The 22,241-nt window shown below is 46.5% G+C and overlaps 1 long non-coding RNA gene across 1 annotated transcript in view; it reads right to left on the bottom strand.

The window, feature by feature from the left end:
* The window catches only part of LOC309533944, a 339,411-nt gene extending 317,858 nt beyond the window's left edge, over positions 1–21,553 (bottom strand). Inside the window, exon 1 of the long non-coding RNA XR_014220558.1 lies at positions 21,333–21,553. This is a non-coding gene — a long non-coding RNA (uncharacterized lncRNA). The remainder of the gene's footprint in view (positions 1–21,332) is intronic.
* Between the last annotated feature and the right edge of the window lie 688 nt (positions 21,554–22,241).

Here is a 22,241-nt window from a genome sequence, read left to right as displayed (position 1 = left end):
CCACCCTTCTGAGTAATACCCCTCCCCACCTTCTCACTATATAGAAGGATCTGGCAACTTCTGTTTCAGTGTATCTGAAGAAGTGTGCATGCACATGAAAGCTCATACCAAGAACTAACTTAGTTGGTCTTTAAGGTGCTACTGGAAGGAATTTTTTTATTTCTCCTAGAGAAAATTCACCTTTTGAAACTTTCCACAACCACGAGAGCAAGAATCTGGTAGGGGGTTTTAGGACTTGGCTGGATTGTCTGATGGGCCTGGTCTTGAACGTCGGCTTCTACCACCCCAAGATGCCTTTGTTCAGTTTCCTGATTGCATCGGGTCGTAATCGCCCACGAAAGCCTTTCTGCAGTGCACCGAGACAGCTGTGAACTCACAACCTGATTGAAACAACAACGCTCGTCTGCTCAAGGCCAAGGCGCGGGGAACCGGAGGCCTCTGTAATTCATGCTACTTAGTCAAACCTCCCCGCACCCTCCTGTCTTTCCTCTCCTCTTTCTCAGCCCGAGTCTCAAGCTGCTTGATCACCTGCCAGCCAGTATTGATTTTTGCTTCCCAATCCCCAAGCTGGATGGAAGGAAAAGATTAAAAACAGTTTGTCAGTTCGAAGTTGAATAAGAATTCAGCACCAGGGACGTCTTAGAAGTGGGAGATTGGAAGGAGGTGGGGGGGGGGGAGAGAGAGGGGCCAAGGCCAGAGTCGGCGTTCTTCCAGGTTAACCCTTTCCCTCCCCAAACACTGCACTGGGAGGCAGCCTGGCAGGTCCTTGATAGAGGATAGAGGCCCTTCCTTCCCAAGCGTTGGCCTCCAAGACCCGCAGCTGATCGGAGTGTCTTCCTGGTCAGCTAGTCGGTCACATACTTAGAAGCACATGCTTTCTTTCTCATGCATGACCCTCCTATAGGTAAAAGGTAAAGGACCCCTGGATGGTTAAGTCCAGTCAAAGGCAACTATGGGGTTGCGGCGCTCATCTCGCTTTCAGGCCGAGGGAGCCAGCATTTGGCCTTGCGATTTCCATCCCTGCAGCACTGCATCATTGCAACCTTCGTGTGCAGGGCACACACACACACAGATAAAGGTAAAGTTAATGGACCCCTGGATGATTACATCCAATCAAAGACAATTATGGGGTTCTGTCACTCATCTCGCTTTCAGGCTGAGGGAGCCGGTGTTTGTCCACAGACAGCTTTCTGGGTCATGTGGCCAGCATGACTAAACCGCTTCTAGCATAATGGGACACTGTGACGAGTGCCAGAGTGCAGAGAAACGCCGTTTACCTTCCCGCTGCAGCAGTACCTAATTATCTATTTGCACTGACGTGCTTTCGAACTGCTAGGTTGGCAGGAGCTGGGACAGAGCAATGGGAGCTCACTCCATCGTGGGGATTCGATCCGCTGACCTTCTAATCGGCAAGCCCAAGAGGCTCAGTGGTTTAGACCACAGCGCCACCTGTGTCTGTTTTTACCTTTAGGCGCATCTAAGCCCCTGTGCCTCCGGGTGCAAGTAGATAAATAGGTACCGCTTACCAGCGGGAAGGTAAACGGCGTTCCGTGTGCTGCGCTGGCTCGCCAGATGCAGCTTTGTCACGCTGGCCACGTGACCCGGAAGTGTCTCCGGACAGCGCTGGCCCCCGGCCTATAGATGTGAGATGGGCGCACAAACCCCAGAGTCTGTCAAGACTGGCCCGTTCGGGCAGGGGTACCTTTACCTTTACCTTTTAAGCCCCTGTGCCACAATTTTAGTGCCACCTAGTGCCTCAGTAAAATGGTTGCCCCGAGTTTTAGCTAGATCAAAGAAAGACGGTCTCCTACAAGTTGCAATAAGTGAATAGCATTTCTGCAGGGGGAAAAAAATCAATGAAAAAAGCATTCCAGGGATAACCACATGTTGGATTGGCCGTTCCCCTCCCTAGGGACATTACAGGAGTTCTTTCCCCTGCCTGAGTAGAAAGTAGGTTGGACAAAAGCCCTGAGAGAGAGTTGCCTCTCCCTCGCTGTGACTCCATCATGAGCCTTTCCCTGACTCCATTTGTTGATATGGCTCTCTGTGTATTGACTGAAAAAAGCTGCTTCTGGGGCTGTACCCTTGCCCCCAAGAACTCAGATGACATTTGAAAATGATCTGTTTGGGAACCTTTTCCTAAAGCCCTTGATTCTATTGTTCTCTCCCCCCAGAGCTTTCCTCCTCTAACAGGGTAAGATCTGGAGGAAGCATGCCTGTGTTTCTGTTGTCACTTCTGATCAGAGGGATGCCAGCGGGGGGAGGAGGGCAGGGATGGGGGGGATTGCCCTGGGCCCCACATACAGCTAGCAAGCATGCAAATGAATGCCAGCTCTGTAAAAATAGCCCCGGCAGTCACATTTCATTATAGACAAGTTATTGGGCTTGGCTTACTGGAAACTGGCAAAAGGAGAAATGATGGGGAGGGGGCACAAAAAAGGCATAATTTATTCAAAGTAACTGAATTTTGCAAAAGACTAGGGGTATCCAGCTGTATCTCCTCTGAGGCATACTTCACATCATTGGTCAAAGTGCACACTTTGGGCACAATCCACCTGGAATTTCCCTCTATTAGCTCCACTGAAATGAATCTGAGATGCGCCAAAGTACGCCAAGTTGTATTTGTGTGTGTGCTGCTTGCTTTGATTCATCTTGGTGCTACATCCCCCCCCCTGATTTTCTGAGTCCCCCCCCCTTTTGCATTCTTGGCGCTGCAGATATGCGTTGGCTTGACCCACTTAAATCAAGATCAGATTTGCATTCGGCGGAGAATACAAATGCAGCCACCCAAATACTTTCCCCATGTAGAACATACTAAGAAGCAGGAAAGTGCAACAGGAGAAAATCTTGTTGTTGTTTAGTCATTTAGTCGTGTCCGACTCTTCGTGACCCCATGGACCAGAGCACGCCGGGCACTCCTGTCTTCCACTGCCTCCCGCAGTTTGGTCAAACTCATGCTAGTAGCTTTGAGAACACTGTCCAACCATCTCGTCCTCTGTCGTCCCCTTCTCCTTGTGCCCTCCATCATTCCCAACATCAGGGTCTTTTCCAGGGAGTCTTCTCTTCTCATGAGGTGGCCAAAGTATTGGAGCCTCAGCTTCAGGATCTGTCCTTCCAGTGAGCACTCAGGGCTGATTTCCTTCAGAATGGAGAGGTTTGATCTTCTTGCAGTCCATGGGACTCTCAAGAGTCTCCTCCAGCACCATAATTCAAAAGCATCCATTCTTTGGCGATCAGCCTTCTTTATGGTCCAGCTTTCACTTCCATACATCACTACTGGGAAAACCATAGCTTTAACTATACGGACCTTTGTTGGCAAGGTGATGTCTCTGCTTTTTAAGATGCTGTCTTAGAGAAAATAGAAAATAAGTAGGCAAAAAGACAGCTCTGCCCAGGAGGGAGAGCTCTGCACATTTTGAAGGTCCCACAAGACTCCGTGGCACACTCAAGTGGTCTATGGGCAATTCCTGTTTCAAATATCTCAGGGAGTGCACCACCCCTATTTTCAACCCCAAACATCAGTCCTTGCTGCAGGCCTCTCCACGCACTTCCTACCACCAGCATAAATGTGCACCAGCTGCTAGCTTTGGAGTGACCCTCTAGATCTCTACAGTCGAGGTTTTTCTGCTGCACCAACTTGCTTTTGTTGTTGCTGTTCCTAACCCCTCCTCCTCCTCCTTATTAATATGCAAACATCAAGTTGTGCTTAATATAGCAATTTTAAAGCAAGGAGATTTACAATAAGGGAGCGGTCCCTCAGATCAGCCTACATGCCTGAGGACTGGAATTAGCCAATGAAACACATTTTTTAAAAAAAGGGTCTGGGGGGGATCCTGGAATTTGCAGGCTGATTAGCTTAATGTCTCTCCAGGGAAAACTGGTGGAAAGTATCATGATGGATAACATAACCAAACATATAGAAGAACAAGCTTGCAGAAGCAGAACCAGGGCAAGTCCTGTGTCACAAATCTATTTGAGTCCTTTGAGGCATAGTGTACTTTGACTTTCTAAAAAGCTTTCAACCAAGCACCTTACCAAAGACCCCTTGAGTAAGCTTAGCAGATGTGGAATAAGAGGAGAGGTCCTCTCGTGGATCAGGAATTGATAAAGTGGCAGGAAGCAGAACGTAGGAATAGATAGACAGTTCTCTGAATGGAGAGGTGCGGAAAATGGAGCCCCCCCCCAAGGATCAGTTTTGTGACCCATGTGTCTTAAGGCAGTGTGGTGTAGTGGTTAAGAGCGGTAGACTCATAATCTGGTGAACCAGGTTCGCTTCCCTGCTCCTCCACATGCAGCTGCTGGGTGACCTTGGGCTAGTCACACTTCTTTGAAGTTTCTCAGCCCCACTCACCTCCCAGAGTGTTTGTTGTGGGGGAGGAAGGGAAATGAGATTGTTAGCAGCTTTGAGACTCCTTTGGGTAGTGATAAAGCAGGATATCAAATCCAAACTCTTCTTCTTCTTCTTAATTTGTTCATCAACAATCTAGAGCATGGGTAGGCAAACTAAGGCCCGGGGGTCTGGATCCAGCCCAAAAGCCTTCTAAATCTGGCCCGTGGACGGTCCAGGAATCAGCGTGTTTTTACATGAGTAGAATGTGTACTTTTATTTAAAATGCACCTCTGGGTTATTTGTGGGGCATGGGAATTCATTATTATTTTTTTCTTTTCAAAATATAGTCTGCCCCCCCCTCCACAAGGTCTGAGGGACAGTGGACTGGCCCCCTGATACAAGAGTTTGCTGACCCCTGATCTAGAGTTAGGGGTGAGCAGTGGGGTGACCAAGTTTGCGGATGATAATGAATTTTTCAGGGTCATTAAAATGAAAAGGGATTGCGAAGAGCTTGAAAAGAGTATCTCCAAACTGAGTGACATTTTCTGATTCCCCCTACTTTCTCTGGATTGTGCTACCACCAGGAAGTATGGCTTTGGCATGTTGTTTTGTTGTAGAGAAAGCTATGGTGTTGCCAAATGGTTAGCTCTTTTTAAGACTCCAAGGCCTCACTCCTGGAGCAGTTCTTGATTGCCTAGGCAATGAGTGGCAATACCCTGTGATGTAGTGATGCTAGGCTTGCTCAGGCCTTTGCAAAGTTCCTCCAGAATGCAGCTGGCTGAGGCATGGCAGTAGCAGGATCAATGGTGGAGCTGGGCAAATGAGGCAGTCATGGGGGTTGCAGCAGTGCAGGCCATTTCCTGTCTCTTGACGGGTAAAGAAGCAAATGGAGAGACTCAGGATCTAGAAAGGGAAGCACAACTCTGCCCGTTAGCCAACTGCCAGAAAACACAGAAGCCTCTGGCTGTGTAAGATAGTGTTATGGTATCATCACCACCACCACCACCATTTATTTTTTATTTTTTATACCCCGCCCATCTGGCTGGGTTTCCCCAGCCACTCTGGGCAACTCCCAACAGAATATTAAAAACATGATAAAACATCAAACATTCCCTAAACAGGGCTGCCTTCAGATGTCTTCTAAAAGTCAGAAAGTTGTTTATTTCCTTGACATCTGATGGAAGGGCATTCCACAGGGTGGGCGCCACTACCGAGAAGGCCCTCTGCCTGTTTCCCTGTAACCTCACTTCTCACAGCGAGGGAACCACCAGAAGGCCCTTAGCACTGGATCTCAGTGTCCAGGCTGAATGATGGGGGTGGAGACGCTCCTTCAGGTATACTGGGCCAAGGCCATTTAGGACTTTAAAGGTCAGCACCAACACTTTGTGCTTGGAAACGTACTGGCAAAATGTCGCAATGGTTTTCTTCTGCCAAAAGAGTCTTCCATTGTGCTGCCTCATTCTCAGAACACCTGAAGCTTTCTTTGGAATTATAGTGCGTGTTGCGGGGAGCGGTGTTGCACACTTCCCTTATTTGCAAGGGTGCGAGAGCATTTTCCTTTTGCATAAACATTTCACCAGCACTCCGCAGCCTCCCTGGGTGCCTGAACTTCCAGGTCTTTAAAAAAAAAAAGGCCGAATGGGAGGAGTTCCCTCGTGTGGTGTCTCCTTCCCTCAGACTTTGACTGATGCGTGGGCCCCTGTGTGTGGAGGCAGAGCTAGCTACTCAGGCACCTGGAGTGGCCCGCATGCTGTGCACTCGGGGGCGGGGCTAGCCGCCTACGGGGGTGCCACCGGTGGTGAGTGGAGAGCATCCCGGGGGGCGGCAAGGCAATGTCACCCCTCCAGGGATGACACCTGGGGCAGACCACCCCCACCGCACCCCCTTCCTCTTCCACTGCCTGCGTGGCATGCAGAGAGCTGGGGAGATGATTTGCAGGATGAATAACAACAACAACAACAACGATTCATTATTTATACCCCAGCCATCTGGCTGAGTTTTCCCAGCCACTCTGGGCAGCTCCCAATCTAGTGTTAAAAACAATACAGCATTAAATATTAAAAACTTCCCTAAACAGGGCTGCCTTTAGATGTCTTTCAAAGATAGGATAGCTGCTTATTTCCTTCACATCTGAAGGGTGGGCATTCCACAGGGTGGGATTTCAAAATTTAGCCATTTCAAAATCCTTTCCTCTCCTTCTCTCCAGGTGGCACCTGCAACGAGCCCAGCCCTGGTCTGTTCAGCGCCTCAAATGCCTCAAGATGTGAAGTAGGAGCTCTGCATGGAGTACAGGTGGTCAATGGGGTTCCCCACTCTGGACTGCAAGGGCCCAGGTTCCACAGTTGTTAAGAAACAGTCGCCCAGGTTGCTGAGGGAGGTGTCGTCACTGCCCATCTCACACAAAAGGTGCTCAGAACCTTCAGAACAGAGAGAAAGATTTGTTCCACTCAGGCACAATCCACTCACACAACACTGAAATGAACAGGAGCTGCTTGGGTGCAGAGTCGCGCTCTTGCGTCATTTTTAACGCCGCTTGCACGCGAGAACTTCTTTCATAAGTGCCATCAGAATTTTGACTAAGCCACTCTAATAATAATAATAATAATAATAATAATAATAATAATAATAATAATATCTCTCATGTGTTTGAGGTAACTATACAGACATACAATAATAATAATTGGCAGCTCCCAATCGAGTGTTAAAAACAATACAGCATTAAATATTAAAAACTTCCCTAAACAGAACTGCCTTCAGATGTCTTTTAAAGATAAGATAGCTGCTTATTTCCTTCACATCTGAAGGGAGGGCGTTCCACAGGGCGGGCGCCACTACCGAGAAGGCCCTCTGTCTGGTCCCTGTAACCTCACTTATTGCAATGAGGGAACTGCCAGAAGGCCCTCGGTGCTGGATCTCAGTGTCTGGGCTGAGCGATGGGGGTGGAGACGCTCCTTCAGGTATACAGGTATACAGGATGAAAGGAAGGAAACTCATCAAATGCCCCTCCATCACCTCAAAAGCAAGGTAAGTGCAAGGAAAGCACTTGATCCTGCCCGAGAGAGGAATGTAATGTAAAAGTGCTGTCTAAAATGTATAAAATATTATTGGAATGGGAGACAAAGGATGAGCAAGTAAAACCCTCAGTGAAACATTGGGCAATAGATATTGCTTATGATATAGACATGGAAGCATAGGAACGATCGTGGAATAGGAATATAAAATTGACAGCATGTTATGATTTAAGAGAAAATTATATGAAAATGATATATCGATGGTGCCTAACACCGAGTAAATGGCAAAAATGTATAAATCTGAATCAAATAAGTGTTGGAAATGTAAAGAGAAAGAAGGTTCTTTTTATCACATGTGGTAGTCTTGCAGTAAGGTTAAAGCTTACTGGGAAATGATATATAATGAAATGAGAAGGATGTTTAAAATAACATTTGTAAAACAAACAAACCCAGAAGCTTTCCTTTGGGGAATTATAGGGACAGAACTACCTAAAATTTCTAGAAATTTATTCATGGATGCGACTACAGCAGCAAGAATGTTACTTGCCCAAAAACAGAAAGAAGAAGAAGTCCCAGCAAAGGAAGAATGGATACAAAAACTTATGGAATATGCTAAAATGGCGAAACTTACCGGAAAAATAAGAAATCAAGATAACAAATCTTTGACAAAAGAATGGAAATGGTTTGTTGAATATTTACAGATAAATTATAAGAAAATAAAAACATTGGCAGGATTATTGTAAACCTGCAGTTTTGTAAGTGTATATGTATTTAAAGTAGATGAATAAATGAGTAAATTAAGTTAATTTGGATATGCAGAAGATACTAAAAATAAATTTAAGGAATTGCCGAAAGAGGGGGAAGGAAGTAAAGTTTTGAAATGTCAAAATGATGGCAAAACTAGTGAAATGTATAAATCTGAAACGTATGTATAAAGAAATATAAATAAATCAATAAATCAATATTCTGCCTGGACGCTGCTTAAGTAGGTTGAAAAGTATTTTGTTTTTTAAAAAAGATCCTGCCCAAGAGAATTTCACTGACTTTTTCCTCTCCTCGTCGAGTAATTTCCTAAAGCAATTCTTCTTTTTTTCGTTATTTGGTGAAGAATGGTTGGGAGGAAAATCAGGAGGACCTTTTTTCCATGCACATCAGTAGCACAAGCAGCTACAGGAGAATGGAGCCATTCTCAAGGGGCTCCTTTTTTCGCTCTCTCCTGTTCACTGCCAGCCACGCTCACTTGCTTGCCAGTTCAGCTGACTTCATGGGGACTAACTCAACTGCAAAACTCGACAGCATCTTAAAAAGCAGAGACATCACCTTGCCGACAAAGGCCTGTATAGTTAAAGCTATGGTTTTCCCAGTAGTGATGTAGGGAGGTGAGAGCTGGACCATAAAGAAGGCTGATCGTCGAAGAATTGATGCTTTTGAATTATGGTGCTGGAGGAGACTCTTGAGAGTCCCATGGACTGCAAGAAGATCAAACCTCTCCATTCTGAAGGAAATCAGCCCTGAGTGCTCACTGGAAGGACAGATCGTGAAGCTGAGGCTCCAATACTTTGGCCACCTCATGAGAAGAGAAGACTCCCTGGAAAAGACCCTGATGTTGGGAAAGATGGAGGGCACAAGGAGAAGGGGACAACAGAGGACGACATGGTTGGACAGTGTTCTTGAAGCGACCAGCATGAGTTTGACCAAACTGCAGGAGGCAGTGGAAGACAGGAGTGCCTGGCGTGCTCTGGTCCATGGGGTCACGGAGAGTTGGACACGACTAAACAACAACAACAACTCAAGTGTGCACAAAAGTGCTGCCTTGAAGAGAGACGATGATGCTAGATTTATTGTTGGCCTCGTGAGCCCCTCTTCCTTTTACCGTGGTAGGAGCTCAGCTGCTGGGAGGTGCTGGGAGCCCGGGTACCCCACCATGCCCTCTTCTGCCACTTTGTTGAAAGCTGGGAAGTAAAGAAGCAACAGAATCTGTGAAACACATTTTACAATCCCAGGAAGCAGAAGTGGGGATATATTGAGCCCCTGGCAGACCGTGATACATAGATCATGGCTCATGTTTGGTTTGATGGGTCACAAGGACACGGGCTCAAATGGTGCCAACCATCAATGAGGTGGCATCTCATCCAGTTCTCTGCCCCCCCTCCTCGTAGAAGGCACTTCAGTTGGGTAACAGGAATGGCATGGCATGGTTGCAGCTATGTCAAAGGGAAAAGGTGTTGGGGGGGGGCGTTGCTTGGGAAATCAGTAGCCAAAGTCAGGAAATGAATTAACTCTCATAACTTGGGCAGAGGGTTGAATTTATTTATCTTTTAAAAATATGTTTCTGGGAGAAGAGTCGACATGAAAGGGAGACAAGATCAAGGAAACACAATTGGGTATTTTTGTTCTGAAGCACAAACCTTTGGCATCCCGGATTTTTTGCAAAAAATGCACCTTAGAAGTGGCATCTCATTTTGGGTTTGAAGAGGGAGTGCTATATGTACACAAAATGCTTTTGACCTTCATTGCTGAATGTGTATTGTTTCAAGATCCAAGTGGGTGAAGCCAGGTGATGTTTTCCTTTCCTGTTTTTGTTTTGGTTTTAACTTCACATCCAGTTTTAAAGCTTGGTTACAGAGCAAAGGTTTGCATTTGTCATTGTGTTCCGTATTTCGGGACCTTACGTTTCACATTGCTCCACATCTGCTGCTCTCTAAATCAATTAATTATATAGAGACTAAGGTTGTCAGATTGAGTATGTGTCGTACCCTTTACTCTCCCAATGGGGCCGCCCCTCTTGCTTCATTTCCCATCACCCTGTTCTGTTTCCTGTGTGGCAGAAGAACTGTACTTCCAGAAAGGAGCTGTGACTGTTTCCCCTCCCCCCCTGCTTCACCAGGAGATGCAGAAATACAGTGGTACCTTGGTAGTCAAATGGCTTGGCTCCCAAACAAATCAGCTCCTGAACACCGTAAACCCGGAAGTTGAGTATTCTGGCTTGCGAATGTTTTTCGGGAGCCGAATGTCCAACGTGGCTTCTATGGCTTCCAATTGGCTGCAGGAAGCTCCTGCAGCCAATCGGAAGCTGCACCCTGGTTTTTGAACCATTTTGGGAGTTGAACGGACTCCCTGAATGAATTAAATTCAAGAACCAATGTACCACTGTATATGAATGTGCTCTGGCCATCCTCACTATTTTTTAAAAAACATTTATTTAGTTTTTCAGATTTTAACAATTATCAAACAATTATCAAACAACCAACATAGAAAGAGAATTCCAAAGAATCTCCTCCCCTTTGTGAGTCCTTATATTAACCTTTTCCTCCTACATCTTGTCTATTAATACTGTATTTATAGTTTTTATGTTGAAATTATTAATAAAAATATTTTTTAAAAAAAATACTGTATTTGAGGGCTCTTCATCCTTTTTCTCTCTCACACACAAGGTAACTGAGGAATAGATGGCGGAGAGGTTTGAATACAGTGGGAAGGTCGGAACATTGAAAAGAAAAAAAGTGCCTTTTTAAACAAAGACAGGTGTCTGAGTAAAGCAAGGATGGAGGATCACTGGGAGGAAAACAGCAGTTTAAAGCAATGGCAGACATTTGAGTAAAGCAGGGAGGGAGGGAAAACTGGGGGGGGGGGAGTGGTGATTTCAAACTATGGCAGAGGTTTAAGTAGAATGTGCAGGGAGTGACACCTGTGAGTGTTCAGATCATAGCTGTCAACGTTTCCCTTTTTTTAAAGGGAAATTCGCTTATTCCGAATAGGATTCCTCTCAAGAAAAGGGAAAAGTTGACAGCTATTGTTCAGATCCTCCAAAGGAGCTCTCTTGGAAGTCAAAGCACGCTAAAAAAATATGGGGAATGGTGTGGCCCACGAGGGGGCATTTTCTGTGACGGCCCCTAAACTGGGGGAATGCCCTCCGCAAGCACCTTCCGTCATGGCTAAAGTCTGAGGGCAGAAACTGGAAAATGCTGGAAGATTCTAGTTCATTCTAGAAGGTTCATTTCTGTTGGAAATGTTATGTTTTATGTTTTGACTATCTGAAGGTCACGCTGAGCCAGGAGAGATAAATTTGTGCACTCAGCGAGCTGGTCATTCCTAAATTATCTCTTACTTTCGTTTTGTACCTGTTTTTTCTCTGAATTGTGTGTGTGTGTGTGTGTGTGTGTGTGTGTGTGTAAAATGAAGCCTTTTGCCATTAGTAAAAGTTTTTCTTTTACTGATGAACCTTTGCTACACGACGCACCCACTCCAAATATACCCTTGTGGGACTCTGCTATTCATCAGGACATGGAGTGCCTAGGAATTTAGGACCCATCCTGTCGCCTTCACTGCACGCTGCAGATTCCCCTCTTTACCCTGACCTTTGACAGTTAAGCTGTTTTGTTTTGCGGGCCCACCTCGTTTGAAACGGGAATGGTTTTACTTTTTATGATTTGTGTCTGTTTTATCTGCTTTCATAACTGTGTGTTATATTGTAACCCACACTGGGGACCTTAAGGTGAAGGGCGGGTAAGAAATCTGATAGACAGGGCAGATTTCAATGGGTCCAAAAGCCATTCAGAGAAACAGAAACTGCCTGCTATTGTGCACTTCTCATTCATCGGATGGGGCTTGCGCAGGAGAGCTCCCGGGTAATTGGTACTGAAAAATAACAAGGCAAAGAACTTTTCTTATGGAATTTCTCTCTCTCTCTCTCTCTCTCTCTCTCTCTCTCTCTCACACACACACACACACACACACACTAATTGAAACATTCCCTCAATGTGTGCTACTGCACTCTGACAAGGGTGGCACCCTTTGTCATAAAATCAATGGCCTTCTCCTCCCCCCTCCCTCGCAGCCTCTTCTGTGACTATAGGGTCTGATTTTCCCACTCAAGTCTTCCTCCGATCATCGAGGTTAAGTGATCTTTTCATACCGCCTGGTTGGACTGTCAAAAGGCGTTGAGTGGCTTTTGAAAACGAGCCATGCTAAGTGGACTTGATGGGGGTTACAGCCACCATTATTGCTATCACCACCATAATAAAATGGAGAAGTAATGATGGGGAAGGTACTTATCGCTGGTTTTCTCTCTCTCTCTCTCTTTTTAGATCACTCAAGATAGTTTTGGTCCGGTGCTTTTTGCCGGAGATAAATGGGATGTATACAAGATAAACGGTACTCGTCGTGTATGCGTGTGCATGCAGTTCTCTAGGTGAGATGTGGGGTGGAGGGCGGCACCCGCAACCCCATCCACCAGCTGAAAGCACAACCTTTTGTTCAATTGGACACAACTTCTTTGTGTTGACACACAATGGCTAGGCTCAGACATACAGGATCACGCTGAAGAGAAACTGGTCCAGCAGGTGACAGCTTTGCACAGGCCTTTGTGACATTAAAAAGCCATCCTCCCAGAATTCACCAGAGCAGTTTTTTGAGCAAAATAAAACAAAATTTAAAGATGCTGGGCAAACATGTCATCAAATAGGTTTATAAGATGTGTGGAGAGCTTAGCTAAACGTGGGTGGGGAGAAGGAAGAGAAATTCATTGCTGAATTTCAAGGCAAGCATGTATGTTGTCCCTACTGCAGTGGCAGACATCCTGAATGGGAAAGTGGTTGCTCAGGGTTTTCCAGAAGAGCATTGGGCAGAACGAAGTGAGCATCTTAGGCAACGGGTACCAGGGGCAGGGAGATGTTGGAAGATATTCCTGTTTGCGTGGGACTTGGCCTGGCCTGCTGCTGCTAAAGTACCCTCAGGTGTCATGGAAGACACCAGGGGTCAGCAGACATTTTCAGCAGGTGGGCCGGTCCACTGTCCCTCAGACCTTGTGGGGGGGCCTGACTATAGGTTTTTTTTTGGGGGGGGGATGAACGAATTCCTATACCCCACAAATATCCCAGAAATGCATTTTAAATAAAAAGACACATTCTACTCATGTAAAAACATGCTGATTCCTGGACCATCTGCGGGCTGGATTTAGAAGGCAATTACGCCAGATCCGGCCCCTGGGCCTTAGTTTGCCTACCCATGGAAGACACTGTCCCTTCTCCAGTGCTGAAGTAAGATTTTGGTCTCTGTACATGGAATGAATGGGGCAGGGAGATAGGCACCATCTTGCCATTTATCTGAGGCAGCAAAATGTCTTGGGCTCTCCCTGGCCAGAGGGGGGGAGTCTTTGGCTTGTGTCAAATGCAACCAAGGTAACTGGAGAGTGTATGTGTCAATCGCTGTCTGTAGTCTGGGGGTGAGAAAGGGAGGCAGAGTTGACTGTGTCAGGGAGGAAGAATGTCTCCAAGCTGTCAAAGTTGGAACCGTTTTTTTAGTCTTCAAAATATAGTTATCTCCCACTTGGACTACTGCAATGCGCTCTATGTGGGGCTACCTTTGAAGGTGACTCTGAAACTGCAATTAATCCAGAATGCGACAGCTAGACTGGTGACTGGGAGTGGCCACCGGGACCACATAACACCAGTTCTGAGAGATCTGCATTGGCTCCCAGTGTGTTTCTGACCACAATTCAAAGGGTTGATGCTGACATTTAAAGCCCTAAATGGACTTGGTCCTGTATACCTGAAGGAGCGTCTCCACCCCCATCATTCAGCCCGGACACTGAGATCCAGCACCGAGGGCCTTCTGGTGGGTCCCTCACTGCGAGAAGTGAGGTTACAGGGAACCAGGCAGAGGGCCTTCTCGGTAGTGGCGCCTGCCCTGTGGAACACCCTCCCAGCAGATGTCAAGGCAATAAACAACTACAGTGGTACCTCGGGTTAAGAACTTAATTCGTTCTGGAGGTCCATTCTTAACCTGAAACTGTTCTTAACCTGAAGCACCACTTTAGCTAATGGGGCCTCCTGCTGCTGTTGTGCCGCCGGAGCACGATTTCTGTTCTCACCCTGAAGCAAAGTTCTTAACCTGAAGCACTATTTCTGGGTTAGCGGAGTCTGTAACCTGAAGCGTATGTAACCTGAAGCATATGTAACCCGAGGTACCACTGTATTTTACTTTTAAAAGACACCTGTTTAGGGAAGTTTTTAATGTCTGACACTGTATTGTTTTTGATATTTGGTTGGACGCCGTCCAGAGTGGCTGGGGAGACCCAGTCAGATGGGCGGGGTATAAATAATAAATAATAAATTATTATTATTATTATTATTATTATTATTATTATTATTATTATTATTGAAAACCATAAGCATTACAACACCACCATCATTATTTTTTAGCCAAATCATGTCCCTCCCTGTAGTTTTCCAAATAGCTCAGACTGACCAGGCCCCCTCTGCCCCCTGATATGGCCAACATACGAATGACAACATAATTTAAGACTTGCCACCTCCCGTTATGCTGCTGCTGCTGCTGCATTAAAAGGCTTGTAAGAGCAGGAGTCTTGCTCCCTGGTTCAACAGCACAGGCTCACCTTTCAAAGTAACCTCTTCACCCCTGGGGTAGCCCTACCATTGGGAAGTCTTACCAACCAGAGCAACTGTGCCATACCAGAGGGAAAAGAGGCACCTTAGCAAAGAGAAGAGATGCCCAATTTTGCTGGGAGGTTAGCAGGCCACTGGCAGGAGCTTGGCAGGCCAGATCCAGCCTCCGTGTCCCAGGTTCACCACCCTGGGTTTAACCGAACAAAACTATTTCCTTACTATATTTCCTAGAAGCCCTATGCATTTTACACAGATTTGCTGTTATATTTTATATGCTTCTCCATCATGTATCTGCTCAGAGGTCAGGATTTTAATGTTAAACAATGGAGAAAGAAGCTGGTCTCGAGAGGAAAAGGTGTTTAATGATAAGCCCTATAATACTGTGGGCTATTAGACCACTCTGGCTAGCTCTGTATATTGTTCAGTACTCATTTTACCCTTGGGGCACTGTGGTCTAAACCACTGAGCCTAGGGCTTGCTGATCAGAAGGTCGGCGGTTCGAATCCCCTCAACAGCGTGAGCTCCCGTTGTTCGGTCCCAGCTCCTGCCAACCTAGCAGTTCGAAAGCACATCAAGTTCAAGGAGATAAATAGGTACCGCTCCGGCGGGAAGGTAAACGGCATTTCTGTGTGCTGCTCTGGTTTTGCCAGAAGCGGCTTAGTCATGCTGGCCCCATGACCCGGAAGCTGACTGAGGACAAACACCGGCTCCCTCGGCCAGAAAAGTGAGATGAGCGCTGCAACCCCAGAGTCGTCCGGAACTGGACCTAATGGTCAGGAGTACCTTTAAAGGTAAAGGGACCCCTGACCATTAGGTCCAGTTGTGACCAACTCTGTGGTTGTGGCGCTCATCTCACTTTATTGGCCGAAGGAGCCGGAGTACAGCTTCTGGGTCATGTGGCCAGCATGACTAAGCCACTTCTGGCAAACCAGAGCAGTGCACGGAAACACTCTTTACCTTCCCGCCAGAGTGGTACCTATTTGTCTACTTGCACTTTGACATGCTTTCGAGCTGCTAGGTTGGCAGGAGCTGGGACCGAGCAACGGGAGCTCACCCCATCGTGGGGATTCGAACCGCCGACCTTCTGATCGGCAAGTCCTAGGCTCTGTGGTTTAACCCACAGCGCTACCCGCATCCCTTTACCTTTAGCTGCATGTTATTTCAGGTAGGCTTGCATAAGGGGACTGGAGCACAGATACAGCTTCTTCTATCTCAGACAGCTCCATTTCACACTTTCTTCAGGAGGTCCTGTTGCTATAGCTGCTGCTGTGAAAATACAGGAGGGCTGCTCACTCCCCACAGCTCCAGAAGGTAATTTTTGCAAAAAGGAAAAAGAAAGGAAGGAAGAGAAAAGTCAAAGTTATTTCTGGCTATACTTGCACTTGGGGAGTCCCTACTCAATACATCTTGGTTACTCACAGAAGATGCTTATTAATAAGCGAGGAAGGCACAGTTAGTTCAGCAGGCTTCGGGGTCACCCAGTTAGGGGATAATTTACTTTGCAAACACAGTACCGTATTGGATTCCTGTAACTCTGCAGACACCAGACAGCTGGCACCCTGGCAACAAGCTCTGTGCCTCGTACACATGAAGAAACAGGAGGAAAGCAGCTTTGTGCTACCTCCAGGCTTCCTGTAATTAATCAGCAGCCTAAAGAAGTCAGTGCAGGAGGTGGAGGGGCTAAACGAAAAAGTTGCAAGGCTAGTGAAGATAAGAAGGATGTGTCTGTCCATCTGAGGTGGCTCCAAGCTCAGATTGAATGACTCTGACAAGTCTTTATTATGTTCCTACACCAATAATTTAGGAACTTCCACCATTGCAATCAAGCTATGCTTTACTGCCTGTGTTTTCTGGCTGGCTATGAAAAAGCACATGAATCTGACCTTTGGAGAGTTTGTAAGTAAGCCATTTCTTAACGTACCAGACATGAGATCCTTTTCTACGCTAGGTGAAGAGGGGAATTTGGGAAGAAACTTAGAAGGGTGTATTTTAAAGGTCCAATAACCTATATTTCCATTACTTACCTTGCTGCATATTTTGTGATTTTAAATCTCTCCTGGAGTTCTTTCACCAAAGAGTACTTGCCACAAACCTGGATCTTTGAATCCATGAATTCTCCTTTTATTTCCCCCTTTAGAAGGCTACACAGACATCTCCCTTGTAATTTCAGTCACCTCTGTAATTCCTGCATCTAGACTCCAAAGTGCCACAGGTTCCCACCACCACTGTTTTTTTTGTGTGTGCAAATGGAGCCTAAAACGTCATACAGTTTCACTTTAGGGATTGACAGTGTGGGCAGCAATGGCTGTGAGCAAAGGACACAAGTTCCTTACAGATCAGGCGGAGAGAAACAAACAAGCTTGGCAGGCGTAGTTATGTGCAAGATCCAATTCCTGACTTCACTGCTCGTGTAGGGACAAAAATAATAACCAAAAAGCTCGTTTCTGGTGTGAGCTTGCTTTGTTTGTTGGCAGCTACACCTAAAACCTGCCCTCTCATCTAATGCTTCCAACTCTCCCCCCCACCTAAAATAAGACCTTGGATTTTCATATGGTGATGGAAAATGAGTAATTTAAAACAATTAAGTAGGAGCTAATTAAAATCAGCTTGGTGTCCCTGAATGGCAGCTGGCCAGGTACCCAGTGCTCGCTTTTGACTGCGGGGGCCTTCTTCAGCCAAGCAGACCTCCCCCATTTTTCCTGGGTGCATGGAGAGCTTCTGATCTGCTTCACAGCACCTGCCCTGTTCTGCTTACTCTTTCTTGCCTAGCTCGGAACTGCACCTACCTGAAACGCCCGGCTGTGCTTTATGGAGTCTGAAATTTTCTGGAGGTTGTGTCTTTCCGTGCAAACTCATTAGGCACTATTTATACCCAGTGCAGCTGTGAAGAGAGAGGTTCTGAACTCTGGCTTTTGACGGTAGGCTTTGTTTCTCATTTACATTTGCATATTAAAGTGTTTGCCTGAAATAGGCTATTGAAATTAATTCAGGATTAATTGGTGTCTTTATCTCATTAGGACAATCTAATTTAAGGATGATGAAATTGTTTAGCCTCCCGTTTGTATAATTAGATTGCTTTGAATTGCTGTCATTATTGGCTCTTTAGCATCATCTGTAGGCCTCAGACAGACAAGAGCTCCAATCTCATAAAGACCAATCATGTGTTACAGCAGAGTACCATTAACCCTTCTGAGTCCAAACTCAAACAAGGGAAGGCACAATGGAAGGCATGGCGAATACTCCCTAGTCTGCTCGGACTCTAGAGCTTTACTCTTCTGCTGCTTATTGCTTGAAACAGAATCTGCCATAACAATGGCAAGGTGCACGGTTTGTTAAGAGGCACAAGGTGACGACTGTGGCCCCTTTTGCTCAGAGAAGCAAAGAGAGGGCAGTGAGGTCTGGAGAGTTCGGTTTCCCACTTTGCTGGCCTCTTCTTGGTGGTGGTGACACAGAAAACCCCACTGATGGAGCATCTATGGTTTGGAATGGCTGGTGCTCCTATTGAAGCCCTAGGGACTCAGTGGGATACAGAGCTGGCAACTGTAGACAGGATTGTTCCTATACACTCTCTCTAGCTTTAGCTTGGTTACAAATATGAAGTATCTGATGGGATGATGGTTTGAACCCAAGTGGCAGAAAACTTGGTCTGAACCTTAATGTGTGAAAGACCATTGCTGAGCACGTTTTGTGGCAATGACAGCAAAGGAACAATACTTTTCTAAATACCACTTTGTCGGCACAATGCCATACGTGGAATTTACACATCACTTGGGAAGACAATGCCAGTGTACTGGAAGAAGCAAAGATCCCCAGTGTCAAAGCAATGATTCTTCAACATCAGCTTCATTGGACTGGTCATGTTGTGTGGATGCCCGGTGGCCGTCTTCCAAAGCAACCACTCTATTCCAAACTTAAAAATGGAAAGTGCAATGCCAGTGGTCAACAAAAGAGGTTTGAAGACACTCTCAAGGCAAATCTTAAAAAAAGTCCCGTATTTTTCACTTCATAAAATGCACCTGACCATAAGACGCACCTAGTTTTTAGAGGAGGAAAGGGGGAAAGCCCCATTTTGGGGGGTGGGGTCGGGTCACAGTTGTGCAGATTCTTTTGCAAAGGGGAAAAGCCCCGTTTTTTTGAGGGCAGAGTGTTGAAGCCCCTCTGGGACTCTAGGGAAGGGTGTGTGTGTGTGTGTGTGTGTGTGTGTGTGTGAGAGAGAGAGAGAGAGAGAGAGAGAGAGAGAGAGAGATTTTAAATGCAGCACTAAACAAACTTGTGGGAACTTTGGCAGCATCATTCCTCAGCATCTTTAATTTGATGGCGTCTTTGTATACCAGGGCTGGTGCAGATCTCTGCCTGAGACCATCAGTGAAAATCCCCAATCATTTTTGAATGGCTAATAATAATAATAATAATAATTTATTTATACCCCAGCCACTCTGGACGGCTCCCAACAGAATATTACAAACACGATAAAACATCAACCATTAAAAAACTTCCCTAAACAGGGAGCTTTAGATGTCTTCTAAAAGCCAGGTAGTTGTTTATTTCCTTTACATCGTGTGGAAGGGTGTTCCACAGGGCGGGTGCCACTACCAAGAAGGCCCTCTGCCTGGTTCCCTGTAACCTCACTTCTCACAGGGAGGGAACTGGCAGGAGGCCCCCGGAGCTGGACCTCAGGGTCCGGGCTGAACTCGGTGGTAAACCACATGCTTACATACATAAGGTCAGCCCCTGGTCCTTGGGCAGCGTGGCCGGAAAGAGCTCTTTCTTCCTGCAACCCTGGAGAGCCACTGCCAAATAGAGTGGGTGATAATTATATATAGTGGTGCCTCGCAAGATGAAAATAATCCGTTCCGCGAGTCTCTTCGTCTAGCGGTTTTTTCGTCTTGCGAAGCAACCCTATTAGCGGCTTAGCGGATTAGCGCTATTAGCGGTTTAGCGGATTAGCGGCTATTAAAGGCTTAGCGGCTCAGCGGCTAAAAGGCTATTAGCGGCTTAGCGGCTTAGAAAAAGGGGGGAAGCGAAAAAAAATCGGAACACTCACAATACGTTTTCGTCTCGCAAAGCAAGCCCATAGGTAAATTCGTCTTGCGAAGCAGCTCAAAAACGGAAAACCCTTTCGTCTAGCGGGTTTTCCATCTTGCGAGGCATTCGTCTTGCGGGGCACCACTGTATGTAGTTTTCACATGCAAAGGGGGAGGATTTCCAGGTTTCCCCGCTATGTCTAGTAGCCATGTGGTTTTCCATGAAGACCCTCCTCCATTTTGGCACCCCGGAAGTAGAGCACTCACATGAACAGCTAAATGCATAACTTACGGCCATGTCATAATACAAGTCTTGGCCTGAGAGTAGCCCCTGTCTCAGCAAGGGAAGGCAATACAACAGCAAGGGAGTCTACCTGAGCATCCATGTCACGTCTAGCAACAGCTGGTTGTGCCTCATCACGCTGCTAATTTATAGCCCGGGAAACTGCATGTCCGTGTAGAAACCTATGGCCAGAGCAAGGGCAAGGGGATGCTCTCAACTCTTTTGCCTGAGTGTTTTGACCCTCTGACCTAGCAAACCCAGGCAACCTGGAAGCAGCATCGGTGCAGGGAATCCTTAGATTGTTTCTGGAAGCAGCTGGGCTCCCTCTGCAGGTTTTCCTTCTATCCTGCTAATTCCCCTCATCGCCATGGGCGAGGAAGAGACACATCCTACGTTCCACCAACTATACTGGGGCATTTTCCTCTGACGCTAGTAGCAATTGGGAGAGTGAGTCGGTTCCAGTTACTGTGTAACTGGAAGTGACACATCTGGGGATGATTTGAGATGATTCTTCATACACTGCTGATGTTTGTGCATACACTGAAATATCTGCAAAGGTGCTCCTGCAGCTTCTGGATGTGCATGCAGTCTGAGGACTAATAACAACAACAACAATAATAACAATAAATTTTCTGTTTACCCCACTGCTTATCCCCAGGAAAACCCACTCTTTGGTGCTGAATCAGGGTAAACATCAATTGGCTTTTCTTTGGATTGGCGTTTGATCCGATTTAGTGCTGGTTTTCCCTGAAGAAATTGTGGGGCAAGCAGAAAACCACTCAGACCCATGCTTTCGAGGCATGGCACAGGCAGAAGTGTGGATGAGCCCCGAGGGAGAACCACATTGACTTCCTTGAGCTCCTTTGAGAAAATGACGAATCTTCTTCTTTGGTGATCGCTCGTAACCGAGTAAGAGTGTCTTCCATAAACACGGTTTTAACAATGAGTCCATAAGTGACTCTGGAAGCAAATTCTGGATCCACACATCCTTCCACAGTGGGGGCATTGGTTTCTGGGAGGGAGCCGATCACGGTGTGGATTTGCCAAGTGTACCTTCCTCCTAGCATGTTTCTCCCTTGCATCCTGAGTTCGAGTGTCTTCAAAGCCCATGACACCTTTGGAAAAGGCTGTTCTCCGACTGGAGCGCTTGCAGGCTAGTGTTTCCCAGTTGTCAGTGTTTATACTACATTTTTTTAGATTTGCCTTGAGACAGTCTTTAAACCTCTTTTGTTGACCACCAGCATTACATTTTCCATTTTTAAGTTCGGAATAGAGTACAGTGGTGCCTCGCAAGACGAAATTAATTCGTTCCGCAAGTTTTTTCTTCTTGCGAGTTTTTTGTCTTGCGAAGCACGGTTTCCCATAGGAATGCATTGAAAATCAATTAATGCGTTCCTAGGGAAACCGCTTGCCAGGCTGGCGGTGCGGAGAAGGGCTTTTCTCCGCACCGCAAGCCTTCAGGACAGGTACGGGAACAGAGGGGAAGGCGCGCAGCGCTTTCCCTCTGTTCCCGGGGCTTGCGTGGGAGGAGGGTTTTTCCTCCCCACCGCCAACATTCAGAACAGCATTCCAGGGACGTCTGGTAACCATACCTTAGAGCTTTGGTCCTTGATTTCTGAGCCAGAGAGGTCACTGGCCTCACCCTCCGAATCCCAGTCCGGTCCCCCCCTCAACCAGTATGGAAGAGATACAGTTTGAACGATGAAGTTATAACAGTTGACGGCGCCATCCCTGTTCCTGTAATCCGGCAGCACTTTGCAATAAGTGGCAGGTCTTCACTAATTCCTTTTGCCTTTGCTCCATGGGCAGTGGCGGCAGGAGCAGTGTTAATCATGTGCAATGAACTTCGCATATTCACGGGGTTGTAATAGCACTTCCCTGGGACTGACACTGTAATTTAGCTATAACCTAATGGCCACTGATTGTAACAATAAGTAATTATGTCAGCTAAATGCAGTGTTGATGGCAATTGATGATAGCGGTCAAAGCCAACTGAGCTTGGAGTAGCCATTTCTACAAGGCAAGGATGACTGAGAAGCGTGAACAGTGCGCTCCGAATATCTTCTCCTGTCAGCTTCTTTACAGAGCATGGCAGCCCAGTTCACCAGAAAGGTCTCCTGGGTGAGCTCCATTAAAATGAATGGGAACAGTGCAAGACTACAACCCCTGAACTACAGCCCTCCACCA

Source organism: Podarcis vaucheri, assembly GCF_965113315.1.
Source record: "Podarcis vaucheri genome assembly, chromosome: 6".
Lineage (NCBI taxonomy): Eukaryota > Metazoa > Chordata > Lepidosauria > Squamata > Lacertidae > Podarcis > Podarcis vaucheri.
Note: the sequence above shows the minus strand (reverse complement) of the source record. Positions and strands in the feature narration are given on the sequence as shown.